We start from the raw sequence: 10,514 nt of genomic DNA, 5'->3' as shown, positions 1-10,514 counted from the left end.
TGACTCTTTCTCTCTCCCTGACTCTCTCTACCCCTGACTCTTTCTCTCTCCCTGACTCTCTCTACCTCTGACTCTTTCTCTCTCCCTAACTCTGTCTCTACCCCTGACTCTTTCTCTCTCCCTGACTCTCTCTACCCCTGACTCTTTCTCTCTCCCTGACTCTCTCTACCCCTGACTCTTTCTCTCTCCCTGACTCTGTCTCTACCTCTGACTCTTTCTCTCTCCCTGACTCTCTCTACCTCTGACTCTTTCTCTCTCCCTAACTCTGTCTCTACCCCTGACTCTTTCTCTCTCCCTGACTCTCTCTACCCCTGACTCTTTCTCTCTCCCTGACTCTGTCTCTACCTCTGACTCTTTCTCTCTTCCTGACTCTGTCTCTACCTCTGACTCTTTCTCTCTCCCTGACTCTCTCTACCCCTGACTCTTTCTCTCTCCCTGACTCTCTCTACCCCTGACTCTTTCTCTCTCCCTGACTCTCTCTACCCCTGACTCTTTCTCTCTCCCTGACTCTGTCTCTACCTCTGACTCTTTCTCTCTTCCTGACTCTGTCTCTACCTCTGACTCTTTCTCTCTCCCTGACTCTCTCTACCCCTGACTCTTTCTCTCTCCCTGACTCTCTCTACCTCTGACTCTTTCTCTCTCCCTGACTCTCTCTACCCCTGACTCTTTCTCTCTCCCTGACTCTCTCTACCCCTGACTCTTTCTCTCTCCCTGACTCTCTCTACCCCTGACTCTTTCTCTCTCCCTGACTCTCTCTACCCCTGACTCTTTCTCTCTCCCTGACTCTGTCTCTACCTCTGACTCTTTCTCTCTCCCTGACTCTCTCTACCTCTGACTCTTTCTCTCTCCCTAACTCTCTCTCTACCCCTGACTCTTTCTCTCTCCCTGACTCTCTCTACCTCTGACTCTTTCTCTCTCCCTGACTCTCTCTACCCCTGACTCTTTCTCTCTCCCTGACTCTCTCTACCCCTGACTCTTTCTCTCTCCCTGACTCTCTCTACCCCTGACTCTTTCTCTCTCCCTGACTCTCTCTACCCCTGACTCTTTCTCTCTCCCTGACTCTCTCTACCCCTGACTCTTTCTCTCTCCCTGACTCTCTCTACCTCTGACTCTTTCTCTCTCCCTGACTCTCTCTACCCCTGACTCTTTCTCTCTCCCTGACTCTCTCTACCCCTGACTCTTTCTCTCTCCCTGACTCTCTCTACCTCTGACTCTTTCTCTCTCCCTGACTCTCTCTACCTCTGACTCTTTCTCTACCCCCCTTTTCTCCACAATTCATTTTTGTTCATAAACAGAAGTTGTAGTTCAGTCTGTCTCTCTAAAAAATAAAAATAAATGTTTTAAAAGCAGTTGGAAAAAGTAGGAAGGAACCCCAAGGACTGCACTCCGCTTTAGAATCATAATGTATAGATGTGCAGCTTGTGTTAAACATTTTTTGCAGTCTATTCGTATTGGCATGGCAACACATGGAAACCATGCCATTTGTATCTGACCATTTACGTAAGAATTTAGTTCTGGCTTAATCAAGATTACGTTTGGAGTAAATGTTCCCTTTTTAGTCAGTCAACTTCGGTACAACATACTATGGGGAAACGTACTCTCGCGACTTCGGCTGAAGGATCTACAATCACACCAGACAAGGCCAATGAAATCCAAGCCTCGCTGGAAGCCCCAACCTTCCACAAGGTGATAAGCGTGAGGCTCGGATTCATTCCTTCCATTATTCCGTTCTTTACCTCAGTGTGAACAGAAACGATTCACATTACTAAAACAAAAACAAACCAAAAAAAAAAGACGGCTAACGCGACCGTAACGAAGAAGGCTAACAACCCGAGTTCGTTTTTTTTTTGCAACCATGAATAAAAAGATTGTTGTTTTGTATGTCTCGGATCAGGCTGCCCTTCGCTCCATTTAGTTTGTATGTGAGACTATGGGACGGCTGTTCCCATGCTGGTTCTCTTTACAATTGTATAGCATTGTTTAGGGCGTCTTGCTGTTTCTGATAGTATGGAATGCTAACTATGATGCAGCTAGGCTAACTGCCTAAGGAATGTTAGCTATGATGCAGCTAGGCTAACTGCCTAAGGAATGCTAACTATGATGCAGCTAGGCTAACTGCCTAAGGAATGCTAACTATGATGCAGCTAGGCTAACTGCCTAAGGAATGTTAACTATGATGCAGCTAGGCTAACTGCCTAAGGAATGTTAACTATCATGCAGCTAGGCTAACTGCCTAAGGAATGTTAGCTATGATGCAGCTAGGCTAACTGCCTAAGGAATGTTAACTATCATGCAGCTAGGCTAACTGCCTAAGGAATGTTAACTATGATGCAGCTAGGCTAACTGCCTAAGGAATGTTAACTATGATGCAGCTAGGCTAACTGCCTAAGGAATGCTAACTATGATGCAGCTAGGCTAACTGCCTAAGGAATGCTAACTATGATGCAGCTAGGCTAACTGCCTAAGGAATGCTAACTATGATGCAGCTAGGCTAACTGCCTAAGGAATGCTAACTATGATGCAGCTAGGCTAACTGCCTAAGGAATGCTAACTATGATGCAGCTAGGCTAACTGCCTAAGGAATGTTAACTATGATGCAGCTAGGCTAACTGCCTAAGGAATGCTAACTATGATGCAGCTAGGCTAACTGCCTAAGGAATGTTAACTATGATGCAGCTAGGCTAACTGCCTAAGGAATGTTAACTATGATGCAGCTAGGCTAACTGCCTAAGGAATGTTAACTATGATGCAGCTAGGCTAACTGCCTAAGGAATGCTAACTATGATGCAGCTAGGCTAACTGCCTAAGGAATGTTAGCTATGATGCAGCTAGGCTAACTGCCTAAGGAATGCTAACTATGATGCAGCTAGGCTAACTGCCTAAGGAATGCTAACTATGATGCAGCTAGGCTAACTGCCTAAGGAATGTTAACTATGATGCAGCTAGGCTAACTGCCTAAGGAATGTTAACTATGATGCAGCTAGCTAGGCTAACCTAGGCCAATATGCCCCAAAAAACATGCAGGCAAATTAATCTCTACACATCAAAATAATTCTTCAAACATTCAACCTCCAGCTGCGTACCCCCTCTAGCACCAGGGTTAGCACACTCTCAAATGTTGTTTTTTGCCATCTTTGTAAGCCTGACACACACTCTATACAATACATTTATTAAACATAAGAATGAGTGTGAGTTTTTGTCACAACCCGGCTCGTGGGAAGTGACAAAGAGCTCTTATAGGAGCAGGGCACAAATAATAATATAATAATAATACATTTTTCTCTTTATTTAACCATCTTACATATAAAACGTTTATTTGTTCATCGAAAATTGTGAATGACTCACCACAGGTTAATGAGAAGGGTGTACTTGAAAGGATGCACATAACTCTGCAATGTTGGGTTGTATTGGAGAGTCTCAGTCTGAAATCATTTTCCACACACAGTCTGTGCCTGTATTTAGTTTTCATTTTAGTGAGGGCCGAGAATCCACTCTCACATCGGTATGTGGTTGCAAAGGGTATCAGTGTCTTAACTGGGCGATTTGCCAAGGCAGGATACTCTGAGCGCAGCCCAATCCAGAAATCTGTCAGTGGCTTCTGATTAAATTCAATTTTCACAGAACCGCTTGTTGCAATTTCGATGAGGCTCTTGTTCAGATATCAGTAAGTGGACTGGAGGCAGGGCATGAAAGGGATGATGAATCCAGTTGTTTGTGTCATCCATTTCGGTAAAGTACCTGCGTAATTGAGCACCCAACTCACTCAGGTGCTTCGCTATATCACATTTGACATTGTCTGTAAGCTTGAGTTCATTTGCACACAAAAAATCATACAATGATGGGAAGACCTGTGTGTTGTCCTTGTTAAGGCAGACAGAGAAGAGCTCCAACTTCTTAATCATAGCCTCAGTTTTGTCCCGCACATTGAATATAGTTGCGGAGAGTCCCTGTTTATCCTAGATTCAGATCATTCAGGTGAGAAAAAATATCACCCAGATAGGTCAGTCATGTGAGAAACTCGTCATCATGCAAGCGGTCAGACAAGTGAAAATGATGGTCAGTAAAGAAAACTTTAAGCTCGTCTCTCAATTAAAAAAAACGTGTCAATACTTTGCCCCTTGATAACCAGCGCACTTCTGTATGTATGTTGTAAAAGCGTTACATGGTCGCTGCCCATATCATTGCATAGTGCAGAAAATACATGAGAGTTCAGGGGCCTTGCTTTAACAAAGTTAACCATTTTTACTGTAGTGTCCAAAACATCTTTCAAGCTATCAGGCATTCCCTTGGCAGCAAGAGCCTCTCGGTGGATGCTGCAGTTTACCCAAGTGGCGTCGGGTGCAACTGCTTGCACACGCGTTACCACTCCACTATGTCTCCCTGTCATGGCTTTTGCGACATCAGTACAGATACCAACATGAGCAGCAGCTACGTTTGGCTACAAACGGACCGTTAGTGGAATTCCTGCGAGAGAGTAACAGTTAATGTGATTGGATGTTAATTATTTGACAAGGCTACCTGTATTTTTACATTGTGTTGTTATTTCGCTGAACACTAGAAAGTTAAATGAAAAATTGGCAGTGAAACGAGGCGAGAAAAAAAAACTTGCCCGTTGGATAAAATATAAATGGACTGTTTGAAAATGTGAAGAAAAAAACATGTAAAAAGAAATACAAATATATTTATATTTAAAAAAAAATGTGAATCACATTTTTATTTGGTTTACCCCCGACGGCATTGCGCGTACCCCGAGTCTGAGAATACCTGTCCTATGAGATTCTTAGTGATACAAATTATCGGCAATTGATTTCATTCCTGGGAATTAGATTCAATTCCCTTTTTACAGCTGGGTTAAAAGGTGCTGTGGCACCGGTACCATTGATTTTTAAAGATCCACTATGCAGAAATCGCTACACCATTTCCCGGTTGCTAAAATTCAAAATAGTTTGCCTAATTTTAGTGACAAAAAACAAGCAAGTGTAGTGTAGAGAATAATTGTATCATCTCAACTGTTGTGAAATATATTTTCCATAACCAAAAAATATTGTATTTTCAGCTATTTGAAGCTGATGTACAAAAGCAAAAGACGCAAAAACTAAACTAATACATGCAGTCCAAGCTGGTTACTGGGACGCATCCTACCACCTAAACCGAGTGAGGCTTGTTGTGACAGAAGGGCTATTCACTGATTGCCAGAGCCCTCGAAACCTATAGTGGACCAGGCTTTCGTGCATAAAGACAGTTATGTCAAACCAAAGTTCCACAGTGTTCGGCAGGGCCGATGTAGATCTTTATGCATCACGAAAAGGAAAAAATGCGCAGTGTCGTCTATTTTTCTCGATGTTATTGCTACCATTCAGTCTGCAAGGGTGCCCTCCACGAGAGGGCTGTATGTGTATAAGTGGAAAGCGTTTGAGGTCTAGTGCCAAGATAAAGGACTTGTTCCTTTTCAGTGCTCTGTGAGGGACAGCCTTGTGTTCCTATAGGAGTTTTTTTTTGAGCAGGGGGCAGTCATTCTCCACGTTAAACGTGTACATGGCCACTATCTCAGCGTGTCATGTGGGAATAGACAGTTTCAACCCCCTGGTTGTGTGGTTCCTGAAAGGTGTACGTGGTCTCAGACCGGTCTCTAAACTCTAAATATTAGGAAGGTGTTCTTTAGTGTACTTCCCCATAGTTGTACCGATAGTTGACTGACTGAAAGGGGATTATGACTGTAACTACTGTTCCCTGAAAGAGGGAAACGAGGTACAACACCTGTTTGACCCCTCGCCGCCTGTCCCTGTCCTCGGTTCCCACCAGCGCGCCAATAATATTGTGAATGTATCGACTGTGAAGTGTGAATTTTGTATTATTAAATGACGATCCTTTTCATGAAAGGGTTTTCTGATGATGATATGTGCCGTAGACTATTATTATAAATACAATGCAATGAAGTGTGGTACAGTATGTTCCAGGGAGGTCCTTAGTGAATATAATCACCTGTTTTTTGGAATGATCTTCTTTTCTTTTGACCGCCCCCGGTCATACCTATCAGCAGTTTTTGTCTTGGTAGTTATGAGGTGAGGCTGACGTGAGTCTGTTATACCCACAACCTGAGTCTTATGGGGGAGAATCTCAATAGCGTTTTCTTGATTCCTTGCATCCTCTCTTCCTCGCCTCCATCTCAAAACTCATTTTGACGAGAAGGTCATAGGTCATCCAATGAGTTTTGAGTGAGGTGAGAGGACGAGAGGATGAGAGGAATCAAGGAAATGCAATTGAGATTCTCACATGATATAGACAGGTTTGCCTACTCCAATGCATTTTCTTTGCATTGAAAAGTAAAATTGTGAGGTTTGTAAATATCTCCCATTCCTCTAAATTTTTTTGGGGGGAAAAGCTGTTGCTCAGCAACTCGCTGCCTTCCTGAAGACAAGTAATGTACGTGAGAAAAGCTCCAATCTGGTTTAAGACCCCATCATTCTTGATATGACTGAGTTCTAATCGCGCCCTTAATGAACAAGTGGAATTATGAACAGTGGTTTGTTCGTTATGTTCACCACTCTCTCAAACAGGCCGAGGTGCTGAGACGTGAAACAAAGCTCCAGCTCGGAGTCGGTTCCGGGCTCAAGTAGGCAACTAGAGAACCTGCTGACCGCGTGATTGTGAGATGCCGAACCTCACTAAAAAATTAAACCCTGGTTAAGGGCCCTGCTTCTAGACCTTAGTAATGTTTTTGACACCATTGATCACCACATTCTATTGGAGAGATTGGAAACCCTAATTGGTCTATGCGGACAAGTTCTTGCCTGATTTTAGATCTTATCTGTTGGAAAGATATCAGTTCGCCTCTGTGTATGGTTTGTCCTCCGACAAATCAATGGTAAGTTTCGGTGTTCCTCAAGATTCCATTCTAGGACCACTATTGTTTTCACTATATATGCTACCTCTTGGTGATGTCATTCGGAAATACAATGTAAATTATCACTGCTATGCAGACAACACACATTTCAAAGAAACATGGTGAAGCCCCAACATTGCCTTCCCTGTCACATGACATATTTTCATCACATAAGGAAGTGGATGGAGGCAACAAAAAAATATATACTTTTAAACTCGGACAAAACAGAGATGCTAGTTCTAGGTCCCAAAGAGACAAAGAGATCTTCTGTTGAATCTGACAATGAATCTTGAATAAAACTGAAGGACCTCGGCGTTACTCTGGACCCTGATCTCTCTTTTGACCAACATATAAAAAAAAAATAGCAAAAATATTAAACTTGATGCAGAAAAGCTAATCCATGCTTTTGACACTTCAAGATTAGACTACTGCAATGATCTACTCTCTGGCTACCCGGATAAGGCACTAAATAAACTTCAGCTAGTGCAAAATACGACTACTAGAATCTTGCCAAGAACCACATCAAATCAAACTTTATTTGTCACATGTGCCGATATACGACATGTGTAGACCTTACCGTGAAATGCTTACTTACAAGCCCTTAACCAACAGTGCAGTTCAAGAAAGAGTTAAGAAAATAATTACCAAATAAACAATATAAAAAGTGACACAATAAAATAACAATAACGAGGCTATATACAGGAGGTTCCGGTACTGAGTCAATGTGCGGGGATACAGGTTAGAGGTCATTTGTATAATAAAGATAATAAACAGCGAGAAGCAGCAGTGTAAAAAACAAATGGGGGGGGGGGTCAATGTAAACAATCCAGGGGCCATTTGGTTAATTGTTCAGCAGTCTTATGGCTTGAGGGTAGAAGCAGTTAAGGAGCCTTTTGGTCCTAGACTTGGCGCTATGGTATCGCTTGCCATGCGGTAGCAAAGAAAACAGTCTATGACTTGGGTGACTGGAGTCTTTGACAATTTTTGGGGCTTTCCTCTGACACCGCCTAGTATATTGGTCCTGGATGGCAGGAAGCTTGGCCCCCAGTGATGTCCTGGGTCAAACGCACCACCCTCTGTAGCACCTAACGGTCAGATGCCAAGCAGTTACCATACCACTAGATGACGCAACCAGTCAGGATGCTCTCGATGGGGCAGCTGAATAACTTTTTGAAGATCTGGGGACCCATGCTAAATCTTTTCAGTCTCCTGAGGGGGAAAAGGTGTTGTTGTGCCCTCTTGACGACTGTCTTGGTGTGTTTGGATCATGATAGTTTGTTGGTGATGTGGACACCAAGGAACTTGAAACTCTCGACCTGCTCCATTACAGCCCCGTCGATGTTAATGGGGGCCTGTTCGGCCTGCCTTTTCCTGTAGTCCACAATCAGCTCCTTTGTCTTGCTCACAATGAGGGAGAGGTTGTTGTCCTGGCACCGCACTGCCAAGTCTCTGACCTCCTCCCTATAGGCTGTCTCATTGTTGTCGGTAATCAGGCCTACCACTGTTGTGTCGTCAGCAAACTTAATGAGAGTGTTGGAGTCATGTTTGGCCACGTAGTTATGGTTGAACAGGGATGTACAGGAGGGGACTATGCACGCACCCCTGAGGGGCCCCAGTGTTGAGGATCAGCATAGCAGACGTGTTGTTGCCTTCCCTTACCACCTGGGGGACGGCCCGTCAGGAAGTCCAGGATCCAGTTGCAGAGGGAGGTGTTTAGTCCCAGACTCCTTAGCTTAGTGATGAGCTTTGAGGTACTGTGGTGTTGAACGCTGATCTGTAGTCAATGAACAGCATTCTCACATAGGTGTTCTTTTTGTCCAGGTGGGAAAGGGTGGTGTGGAGTGCGATTGAGATTGCATCATCTGTGGATCTGTTGGGGCGGTATGCGAATTAGAGTGGGTCTAGGGTATCCGTAATGATGCAGTTTATGTGAGCCAGGACTAGCCTTTCAAAGCACTTCATGGCTACCGATGTGAGTCCTATGGGGCGGTAATCATTTAGGCAGATTACCTTCGCATCCTAGGGCATCCGGGAGGATATTAAAATCATTCACGAGAGAAATCAAGTCTAGAACTATGTGGGACACTGGGCTGAAGGGAGTTGTAGTTTTAGTTAAGCAACTATTCAACGTAGGTCCTTTGCAGAAACGTGGTAATTAATTACAATGACCATAATCCATTGCGCCTTGTTTTTTTCCGTCTTGGACAGAGATGGATATACTTTTACTCCTGCTACATTTGGTTAGATACACACAGCCCGCATGAGAGAGGAATGTACATGTCACAAAAGGTGCCGTGTTGAAGGGAAGACCAAAATGCAGCGGGTATGTGGATACTCATTCTTTTAATGGAAAAAACGAAAAGCATCCACAGGAAAAACAAAACAATAAACAGTACTCACGACTAGACAGTGTAGCAGGCTCAATAAACGCAGTGCTTACAAACAATTACCCACAAACACACAGACAAACACACCCTACTAATATAGGACTCCCAATCAAAGGCAACTCAACACACCTGCCTTCAATTGGGAGTCCAATCCCAATTAACTCTACATAGAAAACAAACCTAGAACCTATACCCACAACTAACTAACTAAACCTAGAAATACATAATAGGACGTGACAGTACACAACACAACTAGGAGAGAGAGGGATAGAGACAGTTTGTGTCTTATCTACTTTGAAGAACTAGTCAAATGATTGTCAGACAGCTCTGCAGCATACTTAGGCAGGCTAGCCTAGCTAAATAGGATGATTAAAGACTGTACAGTATGGGAAGAACAGAGATAATGTTAATGATGATAATGTTGTCTGACTGACTGCTACTGCCTGAGCAGAGATGATAACTTTAAGGAATGAAAAATAATAAAGTCCTCAAATAAAAACTATGTTTTATGCACAACTGAAATATTGGATTATTTCATAGTAATTTCATATTTTTCTATGAATGTGTCTACCCAATGTTTTGGCAATTGAATGTTCACTATATTTGGCTTTTTGGACTTTCCATTAAAAAGCTCTGAAATAATTTTGTAATTATTTGATAATGCATTTAATGTTTAAAAAAAGTATCGAAACCGAAAAACGTGATACATTATTTTATAGTCGAACTGAAACCGAACACTAATCACTAATCGCACTATTTTGTGACAAATGCTAATGTAAAAAGGTCTTTATAAAAGACATTTGATTGATTGATTCTTTAGAAGTTGTTTAGAAATGTGTGAGTAACTTAAGTAAAGTTACTAACATTTACAAATGTCGGCGTAATGATTAATAAATTATGAATGAACTATTTACTAATCCATTATACATGCTTTATTGCCAGTTATTATAAAGTGCTACCATTTTTTTATTTTTTGGGGGGGGAACACTGCTTTAAATTATTATTATATATATTTTTTTAATCTTTATTTAACTAGGCAAGTCAGTTAAGAACAAATTCTTATTTAAAATGACAGGCGGGTTTACTGCCTTGTTCAGGAGCAGAACGACAGATTTTTACCTTGTCAGCTCGGGGATTCGATCTAGCAACCTTTACAGTTACTGTCCCAACGCTCTAACCACTAGGCTACCTGCCACCGCAAATGACTAAAACTAAATCAAAACTGTTTAGATATCATTTCAATA

Source organism: Salmo trutta, chromosome 27 (assembly GCF_901001165.1).
Source record: "Salmo trutta chromosome 27, fSalTru1.1, whole genome shotgun sequence".
Taxonomy (NCBI): Eukaryota; Metazoa; Chordata; class Actinopteri; order Salmoniformes; family Salmonidae; genus Salmo; species Salmo trutta.
Note: the sequence above shows the minus strand (reverse complement) of the source record.